Source organism: Homarus americanus, unplaced genomic scaffold (genome assembly GCF_018991925.1).
Source record: "Homarus americanus isolate GMGI-L3 unplaced genomic scaffold, GMGI_Hamer_2.0 scaffold30535, whole genome shotgun sequence".
Taxonomy (NCBI): domain Eukaryota; kingdom Metazoa; phylum Arthropoda; class Malacostraca; order Decapoda; family Nephropidae; genus Homarus; species Homarus americanus.
Genome location: NW_024732440.1, coordinates 3,508,787 through 3,520,985, shown reverse-complemented (window position 1 = coordinate 3,520,985; position 12,199 = coordinate 3,508,787).

Sequence of the window (12,199 nt, the reverse complement as noted above, 5' to 3'; positions counted from 1 at the left end):
TGGTATTGTGGTGTGGTGTCGTAATGTGGTTGTGTGTTAAAGGTGGTAGTGGTAGTGTGGTTATGGAGGTGATAGTAGTAGTGGTGGCAGTGTAGTACTGGAGTTGGTTAGTGGTAATAGTGGTGGTACTGTGGTGGTGGTGGTGGTGGTGGTACTGTGGTTATGGAGGAGGTGATAGTAGTAGTGGTGGTGGTGGTGGTTGTGGTGGTAGTGTAGTACTGGAGTTGGTTAGTGGTAATAGTGGTGGTACTGTGGTGGTGATGGTGGTGGTACTGTGGTTATGGAGGAGGTGATAGTAGTAGTAGTAGTAGTAGTAGTAGTAGTAGTGGTAATAGTTGTGGTAGTGGTAGTGAAAACATACGACAACGATGATTAACAATAGAAATAAATAATGAAAATAACAAGTCTATGGAAAAAAAATAATAATAATTACGACTCACTTAAAAATTCAACAGGTACAGTATTTATATGTATCTGTATGTCATCAGTCTGTCAGTGTATCAGCTTGTGTCTTTGTCTGTCAGCTCCTTAAGCCAAACCAGAAGAGGGGATCAGAGCTAGATAGTGAACCAGATAAAACTGTATTTTAGTCTAGTTGTGTCTGTGTCTCTGTCTGTCGTAATATATTTTGTATTCTATCGTTCCCTTTTGTCTGTTTTTTATTTGTTTCTTTTGTTTATTACGTTATTTATATTTTTTCTCAGTTCTTTAACCTAATTTTCTGGTTATTTGTTTATGTTTATTTTCTCTAAACTTTTCTCCCCCTTTCACTAATAACCCCTTTAGCTACCATCCTTCACCCCTCTCTCCCTTTTACCCTTGTCTCTCTTCCTGTCTCTCCTCTCTCCCTCCCACCCCTCCTCACCCCTCTCTCTCTCTCTTCCTCCCTCTCCTATTTCCCTCCTACCTTTCCACCTTCCCTCTCCCGTTTCCCTCCCACCCTCCCTTTCCCCTCTCCCTCCCTTCTTCTAGCCTCCATAGTGTTAAGTAAACTCATTGTTCAATTAGCCACTGAGCCAACACTCAGCACAATCCAGACCCACACACGAGAGTACCTGGGTATCATTGAGCACCACCCCTGACAATGGAGAGCCTATTTACCGGGGTCTGCTGGGGTCAGGAGAAGATAGGGTGGGGTCTAGTGGAAGTCTGGGGGGTTTTAGGTGGGGTCTAGTGGGTTCTGATTGGATTTAATGGGATCTAGTGGCGTTCTGGTGGGGCCTAGTTGAGTTCTGGTGGGATATAGTTGGTTCTGGTGGGATCTATTGGAGTTCTGGTGGGGTCTATTGGAGTTCTGATGGGGTCTAGTTGGTTCTGGTGGGGTCTAGTTGGTTCTGGTGGGGTTTAGTTGGTTCTGGTGGGGTCTAGTTGGTTCTGGTGGGATATAGTTGGTTCTGGTGGGATCTATTGGAGTTCTGATGGGGTCTATTGGAGTTCTGGTGGGGTCTAGTTGGTTCTGGTGGGGTCTAGTTGATTCTGGTGGGGTCTAGTGGCGTTCTGGTGGGGTGGGGTTTGGTAGTGTGATAGAGTCCAGTGGAGGTCGGATTGAAAGGTCTACTGAGTCTAATGTTAGGGTGATCGTCGGAAGGAGAGAGATTGAGAGAGAAAGAGAGAGATAGAGAAAGACAGTGAGCGAAAGATAGTTATAGAGAGCGATCAGGGGGAGAAAGAGAGTATCGTGTTGGCTCTATATATAAGCCTGGTGGACACTGTAAATAGATTAGCCTCCCTTCCATCGTCAACAGACCAGAGGCCAGAGGAAGTGAGAGAATTACCAGCTGATGACTCTCTCTCTAGTTACTCCCCTTCTCTTTCTTTCACTCTCTCAACATGGGGTTCGTCACGAACTAAGGGCGTCGGGGGTTACGACTACCATGGCCGTACCCAGTCACGCATGAATCATGTCATGACCTACAGGCGTCATAGACTGTCATGAATCATCGCCGAGTTATTTATAAGGGGGGAGGGCTGTCACAGACAACCCTGTCATAGATTTTCATTACACTTCCCCTATTATGCATGATGTCTGTCATGAACTAAGGACGTCATGAATTACGTCTGTCATTAAGTCCGTCCTGTCGTGCACGGAACCAAGCTTGTCATGCACAAGATCGGCCATGAACTGCACCTGTCATGGCTTATCCCTGTCGTGCACGAGACTTGTCATGCACTCTGGCTGTCATGATTCTTCCCTGTCTTGAACTACGGAATTGCACCAACCCACTTCCTAATGACGGTAATTTACGTTAATCATGAAGGATCTTTTGTCTTGCTCTAATTACAAGAAAATAATAACAGTTTGGCATCAACTGTTGTGCCTAAACTTGACACATAAATTGTCCTTGTAATTATTTCTTATTATTAGTAGCATCAGGTTATTTTAAATTTTGGTGAAAGATATCTATGAAACCTATTTAATTAAACGTATCTAAGCAAATACAGCCTACATGTGTGAACCATTAATGCAGTATATACCAGAGTAATATATAAAGGATATACAGTACAGTTTATGCTCTACTATATAAAGTATACGTAGGTCTACTCACACTGTTGCTGAGGTATATGGACTGCGGTGATAAGAATTACTATATATATATTTTAGCTTTACTCTGACCACATATTGATATCGGTAAAAAGGGAAAAAATACGATGATTACAGACAATTTACTGTCCGTTTCATCATGGTTATATTATTCATGTAAATACTCTATGAATACACAAACATTAATGCATAAATATACACAGCTTATTCACATGTAAACAAATATTATTTTATATTTGACTCTCAATATTTGTGAAGCCTTCAAAATACAGTATATATATATATATATATATATATATATATATATATATATATATATATATATATATATATATATATATATATATATATATATATATATATATATATGTTCTGTACTTGGCCCGTACTCACCCTGAAGATGAATTACATGAAAGCGCTTGGGGAACTTGTGCTTTTCTTTCCTTGTAGGCATTAATACCTAGATCATGCGCACTCACAGTGATTTACTTGCATATATATATATATGTATATATATATATATATATATATATATATATATATATATATATATATATATATATATATATATATATATATATATATATATATATATATATATATATATATATATATGTGTGTGTGTGTGTGTGTGTGTGTGTGTGATTATCACTTTAACAGACTTTTGAAATCTTTTAATCCTTTTCTGTCAGGATAAAAGTCAAACATTCCCGACCTCCTCCAGAACATATCAAGGGAACAGATGAGGTGTAAATATAGTTTATGTTGAGTCTTTACCGGGAGAGAGAGAGTAAAGGGACGACTGTAATAATGTACGTCATATTAACACATTTTCGGCCTCTTGTACACGTTCTGGTCTTTATGTACACACAAGGCGATAAATTACCACACACATACTCGTATACACATCATGTTCACATCAAAACAGTCATAAACAGTCACATGTTGGCGTTCATTCACATATTTACTTTGCCATCAACGCCGTCATGCTTGTCATACTCTCAACGCATATATATATATATACACACACACACACACACAAACAGTCAAGGCGACATTCTCACTAACGGCCAGACAACGCTGGTAATTAACGTGACTGAAACAGCAAAATTCTATCATATTACATTCAATTTTTGTTTTACGAGCTGAGTTAAACTATGTGTGTGTGTGTGTGTGTGTGTGTGTGTGTGTGTGTGTGTGTGTGTGTGTGTGTGTGTGTGTGTGTGGTGTGTGTGTGTGTGTGTGTGTGTGTGTGTGTGTGTGTGTGTGTGTGTGTGTGTGTGTGTGTGTGTGTGTGTGTGTGTGTATGTGTGTGTGTACCTATCTCCACCTCAGAACTCACTTTAACTCCTCCTTGCCTTCTTATTCTCCTCCCCCTCTCACCACCACCTCCTCCTCCAACCCTCCCTCCTCACCACCACCTCCTCCAACCCCCTCACTAATCCCCCCTCGAACCTCCTTTCCTCCCAACCCCTTATTTTGACCTCCCTCCTTACTCACAAACCTTCAGCCCTCCCTCCTTACTTAAACCTTCTGTTTTCCCTCCCTCCTTACTACAACCTCTGCTCCTCCCCCTCCCCTTCCTTCCAAGTTGAACAAGTTGGGGAGCAACTTACTGTTAACTGCTAACGGGAGAGTTGTCTGCGTGGAAGTTGCTTTTCCGTCTTGGGGAGGACTATCGAGAAGAGGAGAGAGGCTGAAAGAAGAGGAGAAAGAAGAAGGAGAGACGGGGGAGAAAGAAGGAGGGAGACGGGGGGGAGAAAGAAGACGGGAGGAGGAAGGAAGAAGAAGACGAAAGGAAGAGGAACACGGAATGGGAAGAGATGGACAGTATAGGGAAGGGAAGAAAGGGCATTGAAAGGAAGAAGGAAAGAGAGAAAATGAAGGAAAGAGAGAGGAAAAGATGGAATAGGTTTAGAGAGAGAGAGAGAGAGAGAGAGAGAGAGAGAGAGAGAGAGAGAGACTGGGGTGTGTGTGTGTGGAAGAATGAGAGATAAGGATGGATGGAAAGGTAGGGAAAGGAATAATTATTCCTTCATATTATAATATGAGATGAAAGGAGAAAATAAAGAGAGAAAGAGACAGATAGATGGATAGAGATTAATAGATTATACGGATTTCAATGATAAATGAGAGAGCTAGACAGTTAACAATAATACTTAGTGTACATTATGTCTAAATAATAAAATCAAGTAAAATGGGAAAATACGATAATTAGTTAAAAAAAAGGAAACAGTGAAACGTATTGAATGTGAGGGAAAGACAGGGGAATAAATGACGGAATTAAGAGAAAGGAGGAGAAGGGAATGAAGCAATTATATAATAAATGGAGGACTCGAGAGACTGGGGAGTGAAGGGGAAGTGAGAAGAAGGGAAGTAATTGATGAGGAAGGAAAGGAAATGAAATAAATAATGGTAATGCCAGTAATGATGGTGGTAGTGTGGATAGTGGTGGTGGTGGTTGTGTGGATGGTGGTGATGTTGTTTTAGGTGGTAGAGGTAGTGTGGATAGTGGTTGTGTGGGTGGTGTTGAAGGTGTGGATTATAGTGTGGGTAGTGTTGATGGTGATAGTGTGGGTGGTATGGATGGTGGTGGTTGTGGTGGTGATGGCGAGTAAAAAAAGATGAAGAATCGAAGAAATATAAGAATAACCACAACAACAAAAACAAGGAAAAAAACACAAAAATAATAAGACAATTAGGAAAAGAAAACAGTGAGAAATGTGAAGTAGATGAAAGGATATGAATGAAGCAAAGAATAATGATGATTATGATTATTGTCAGGGCTGTAACGAGCAGGATGGTTGCCCGCCGCTCGCTTGTTTGATTCTCGCAATTGTTTGACTCCATTAATCGTTGACTCCAGTAATTTTTTTGACTCCCATTAATTGTTTGACTCCCGTTAATTATTTTTTATACCCTTAATTGTTGACTCCATTAACTGTTTGATTCCCTTAATTGTTTAACTCCATTAATTGTTGACTCCCGTAATTGTTATTTGATATTTGTGTGAGTGGTATCAGAGTTTTGTGTTATTTTCATAGTTAAGAGATGTCAATTTCGAACGGTTGTTTGTTATCCCTCATGGTTCTTGACTTTCCTCTTATAAGATCCTGATTAGGCTGGCAAGGGATTTCTATCTCTAAGTCCCAGGCCTTTACAATGATGATGATGATGATGATGATATTGATGATAGGAATGATGACTTAAATAAACAAAATGTAGAACAGGGAATAGAGAAGATGATAAAGAAGAAGAGCAAAAAGAAGAAGACGAAAGAACTGTAATAGAAAACACAAAACACGTTGATGTCTACAGAAAATATAGAAAGTAGACGATGGGCAGAGGAAGAAAGACACTAATAATGATGGACAGGGCATAAAACATAGGGAATAGGGGGAAAATGATGAAGATGATGACGACGATGGAGGAAGGATAGGGGGAAAAAAGAGAGTAATGATAGGGATGAAATGGTAATAAAGATGATGGAGAGGGAACGGTAGAAAAACGATTTAGATGATGTATAGAGAGAGAGAGAGAGAGAGAGAGAGAGAGAGAGAGAGAGAGAGAGAGAGAGAGATAACCTCAACTCACAGTCCATAGCTGAACCTCGTCTCTGTTTACCTATCTCTTTTCCTGATTATTTTTGTCTATTTACTGTATATTTTCTTGTCTATTTTCCTGTGTTTTCCTGTTTGGGTAATTGTTTCTTTTTGTGTCTGTTAACCTGTCTGTGTACCTTTATTTATTTGTGTTTCCCCTATATGTCTGTCTGTCTGTCTGTCTGTCTGTCTGTCTGTCTGTTCGTGCGTGTAATTCTTCAGTTGTCTTTTTCTTTTGTTTATTTTATTTTTAATGTTACCTTGTTATTCCATTTTTTCTTCATAATATATTTTATTTTCAGTTTCTCTTAATCTAATTCCCTGTCTTCCTCCCTTCCTCCTTCCATCATTACTCTCTTCCATCTCCCACTCCCTCCTTTCTCCCTCATTCCCTTCTCCCCTCCCTCCCTCATTCATCCATCCCTCCCTGCTTTCATAATTCCCTTTCTCCTTCCTAACTTCCCTCACCTCACTCTCTCCTTCCTTTCCCCTGACCTCTTCCTTCCTTCCTTCCTTCCTCCTAACCCTTCTCCTTCCTCTCCTTCTCTCATATCCTCTTAACTTCTCTCCCTCTCCCTTCTTTCTTTCCCTCTCTCTCTATCACCTCTTTGTCCATATGATGTTGTCTCAGCCGACCACAAGACTCTGTGAGATACTGTTACCTTAATAGTGTCACCCACGTCTCCAAAACTGTGTACAGGAGGAGCTATTAGTGGAGAGTCGAGGCTTGTGAAGGGCAGGTCAGGAGAGTTAGTTTACGTATGTATACTTACTCAAAAAAATTATCTCTACTTGCTGGTGTCGATGAATTTCAGAATGAACACTGCGACTCCTGTTGTGTCGGTAGGGTTGTCAAAATCCTTCGTCTGTTGCATCATATTTTCTCCACACAATTTTGTAAAGATAGTTTTTTATGAGTGACTATACGAGTACCTGTGGGCTTCTTAAGTAGATCTGGTTATGGAGAATGTAATGCCCAGGTATATTAATTGCTAAATAGTTATGGATATTATATATAATACACATATTTATTGACAATTTAATTGAATATATCCCGATAAGTGTATCTATAGGCCTGTGTACGAGTATATTAATCTATAGATAGGTAAAAAAAATTCAATGTGAATGAAAATCTCTCCTCGTTATGACACTTAGGATAGATATTATCTCTCAGAGTGTCTTAAAAGAAAAAGGTTTCTCAGTTGGTTCTCATTTGCATCCATTATTGGTTATTTAAGAATGGAAAAGCATATCTCTCAGAGTGTTCAGAGAGAGAGAGAGAGAGAGAGAGAGAGAGAGAGAGAGAGAGAGAGAGGGTCTTGTAACTCATTGACCACCATCACACACACACACACACACACACACACACACACACACACACACACACACACACACACACACACACACAGCCCAATCCCAACTATTGTAAAAATTATCAATAACTCGTAATCAACCAGTGTGTTCACTCCCAACCAATCTTAGCTTTTTGCACTGTCACTATGTTGAAATGCCCTGTAGTATAACCTTCTCCCCACCTAGTTATTATATATCATAGTTGTATCACTTACGTTACTTGTATATTATTTGTCAATCAAGTGACCCATTCCCAGTTATATAACAGTATATTTTCAGCCTTCCGACTGTTATGCTTTTTCAATAAACCGTTAATTATTATTATTATTAATATTATTATTATTATTATTATTATTATTATTATTATTATTATTATTATTATTATTATTATTATTATTATTATTATTACTATTATTATTATTATTATTATTATTATTATTATTATTATTATTATTATTATTATTATTACACACACACACACACACACACACACACATTAAGGACGGATAACATCTCTTTGGCATTCTCTTCAATGACTGGGGGTTAGAGATAAAAATAAGGAGAAAATGATGAGAGGGGAGACATGACTCACAGGAGACAACTGTTTTTTGTGAACTGAAGTGGATGAATGAGTGAGGGGAGGAGGAGGAGGGGGAGGAGGGGGAAGGAGGGGAGGAGGATTATCATGATGCTGTACAACCTGTGTGTGAATATATATATCGTTATGTATATGTATGTACAGGGGGAGGGGGTCGAGAGAGGGGATCAGGGAGGGTGAGAGAAAGAGATAGTTCATGTTGATTGTTCGTGGGTACATAACAGAGAGAGAGAGAAAGTTAGAGTTAAAGGAGAATGAGAATAAATAACAGAGATTAGCGTACTTTTCAAAGGTAAACACTCCACACTCTTCTTGTTAAGCCCAGCTGACTCCCTTAAGATGGTTTAAGTACCAAAGTTTCCCACGTATAGCCCAGACAGACTCTCTATAAAGACGAAAGCTAAGGTGCTCCGTTGTTTCCTTTTCCCGTGTGATTTTATCAAGATTTATCTTATCCACGTTTTCATTGATCTACATGATATATATATATATATATATATATATATATATATATATATATATATATATATATATATATATATATATATATATATATATATACATAGACAAAGACAAGGACATACAGACCAAAATACAGATAAAGACAGACAGTTGTTGTTTTTCAAATCAAGATTTTTTTTTGTTCCCTTTCATAAAAATATTTTGTGTATCTCTGCAGTAATCTATTTACCTCCTTAAGTACATTGTTTTCGTACATCTACAGGGTTAAGACATCGTACTCAAGGGATTAAGGCATTGTACTGAAAAAGTTAAGTTACTGCAGTCAAGGAGTTATCATACCTACTGTCATAATCTATAGTCCTGAACTGATTATAATATTGTACTTGTAGTTGTCATCAAAGGTTTAATAAGAAGTTATTAAAAAGTAACAATGTGGAAAAAATAATTTTGTAGTTAATTATTGTCAGGAAGAACTAATTATCATGTCGAAATGTTTTAGAAGAAAAAATACAGTTGCCACACCTCCGCCACCATGGGGAAGATTATAAACATGGTCATAGGCGTACAACACCGGTCACTTTGACGCATTGGTCGGGTAGCTGTGTGACACAAGTTCGATGTAGTTTGTACCAGGCTGGACAAGGCATCCTAACACACGTGTCCTCCAGGGAACGCCCATGTCCAGCATCTGGTTCACCATTGTGCCACATCCAACATTTCCTCCACCGCACTGGGCTGGGTTGAGATAAAGCTATTGGCTCTCTCTCTATCACTCTCTTTCTCTTTCTCTCTCTTCTGTGTGTGTGTGTGTGTGTGTGTGTGTGTGTGTGTGTTCAGATAAATCACTGTGTGGGCGTGATCCATGTTTATGCTGATAATCACATAGGAAAAACGAAAACACGAAGTTCCCAAAATCTTTCGTGTATTTCACATGTTCATCTGAAGATGTGAAATACAGAAAAGCGCTTGGGAGCTCTCTCCACATTTATCGAGTTTTAAAAGTTGTGTTTGATTGCCAGTGAGGCGAGGGTGGTATTTCAATATCGCTGGCTTGCAGTTGTCGACGAGGCGCATTTACTATTCTTGGCTGCTGGCTGGCTGGTAAGCTGACAGGGCCACTAAACCGAGGTGTTGACCAAAACAACTCTTGTGTATTTCTCTCTGAGTCTCTCTCTGTTGTATGCCCTTCCATCTGTTCCATCCATCAGTCTCCCTTAAGGCCAGTGACTTGCACGCTCCCTGGTTCTCTATGTCAACGAAAGGTAATATTCACCACTGACCTTCCATATTACCACTGGCCTTCCACAATACCACTGACCCTCCACAATACCACTGACCTTCCATAATACCACTGATCTTCCATAATACCACTGACCCTCCACAATACCACTGACCTTCCATAATACCACTGATCTTCCATATTACTACTGACCTTCCACAATACCACTGACTTTCCATAATACTATTGACCTTCCATAATACCACTGACTTTCCACAATACCACTGACCCTCCACAATACCACTGACCTTCCATAATACCACTGATCTTCCATATTACTACTGACCTTCCATAATACCACTGATCTTCCATATTACTACTGACCTTCCACAATACCACTGACCCTCCACAATACCACTGACCTTCCACAATACCACTGACCTTCCACAATACCACTGACTTTCCATAATACTACTAACCTTCCATAATACTACTGACCTTCCATAATACTACTGACCTTCCATAATGCTACTGACCTTCCATAATACTACTAACCTTCCATAATACTACTCACCTTCCATAATACTACTGACCTTCCATAATGCTACTGACCTTCCATAATATCACTGACCTTCCATAATATCACTGACCTTCCATAATATCACTGACCTTCCATAATATCACTGACCTTCCATAATACTACTGACCTTCCATAATACTACTGACCTTCCATAATGCTACTGACCTTCCATAATATCACTGACCTTCCATAATATCACTGACCTTCCATAATATCACTGACCTTCCATAATATCACTAACCTTCCATAATACTACTGACCTTCTATAATATCACTGACCTTCTATAATACTACTGACCTTCCATAATATCACTGACCTTCCATAATATCACTGACCTTCCATAATACTACTGACCTTCCATAATATCACTGACCTTCCATAATATCACTGACCTTCCATAATATCACTGACCTTCCATAATGCTACTGACCTTCCATAATACTACTGACCTTCCATAATACTACTGACCTTCCATAATATCACTGACCTTCCATAATATCACTGACCTTCCATAATATCACTGACCTTCCATAATGCTACTGACCTTCCATATACTTATTTTTATGATGACTATTTAATACAACTTTTCATAAACTGTCTTTTGGATCATATTAAGGTTTTATTTATTTTCTCAGGATGACTCTGTGATTTTCCCAGATAGCTCTCCATTTTGTCTCTCTATATTCCTTTATCTCTGTCTATCTCCCTTTCTCCCTTGCTCTATCTCACTTTCTCTCCCCTATCTATCTATCTATCTATCTATCTATCTATCTATCTATCTATCTATCTATCTATCTCTCTCCCTCTCTATCTTTCTATATTTCTAACATTTGTTTCAAACTCACCAGCGGCATCCTAAAGCCTTCAGTATATTCCATTAAAAGAAGAGATTATGTTCTCTCTAATCTCAAAAAAGAAGTTTATTCCTTTCAATTTAAATTAGGTAGAAAAAAAAGAAGGATAGCGACTTCAGCTAAAAAAAAGAAAAAAAGATTTAGTTTACCTCAGCCGGAAATAATAGCTCTTATTGGTCGACATCTTAGAAATAAAACCCTGAAATAGTGAGAAATAAATCCTCGAAACACCGAGGAATAAAACATCGGTACAGTGAGAAATTAAGCTTTGTTACAATAAAAAGTGAAGTTTCGATGCAGTGGGGAATAAAGCTTCGGTAAAATGTGAAGTGAAGCTTCGTTACTGTGAAAATAAAACTCTGAAACAGTGAGGAATAAAGTTGTTATACAGTGAGTAATAAGGTCTCCAAAAAATACACATAAAAGTTTGGAACAATTAGCAATGAAACTATGAAAAAAAAGAGAAACGAAACACCAAAACAGTGAGAAAAATCCTTGAGACATTGAATAAAAAAGAAATGCTACGAAATAGTGATACACTGATGCACTAGCATAGTGATAAATGAAGGGTTCGAGATGGTGAGAAATGAAGCTTCGAAACATTGAAAACTGGAGACTAAAGACAGTGATAAATGAAGCTTCGAAACAGTGAAAATGTCGAAGGTGATGTCAGACAAGCATCACGAGGGTAGGGAATGAAAAATGGAAAGAGGGGAGGAGACAGTCGAGAAATGTAAAGAGAATGAACAGTAGAGAGAGAAAGAGAGAGAGAGGGAGAGAGAGGATGAGAGGATAAATGAAAAAAATAAAGACTATACTTTATATTCCTACCACTTATGATAACATGACATATACTTCCATCCCTTATACTGTAGTGCTTATATTACTATTATAACATCCCTTATTCTCTGCTGTCTTATAGTGCCGTGCCTTATACTCTCATATCTTACACTCAGGGACTGTGTGTGTGTGTGTGTGTGTGTGTGTG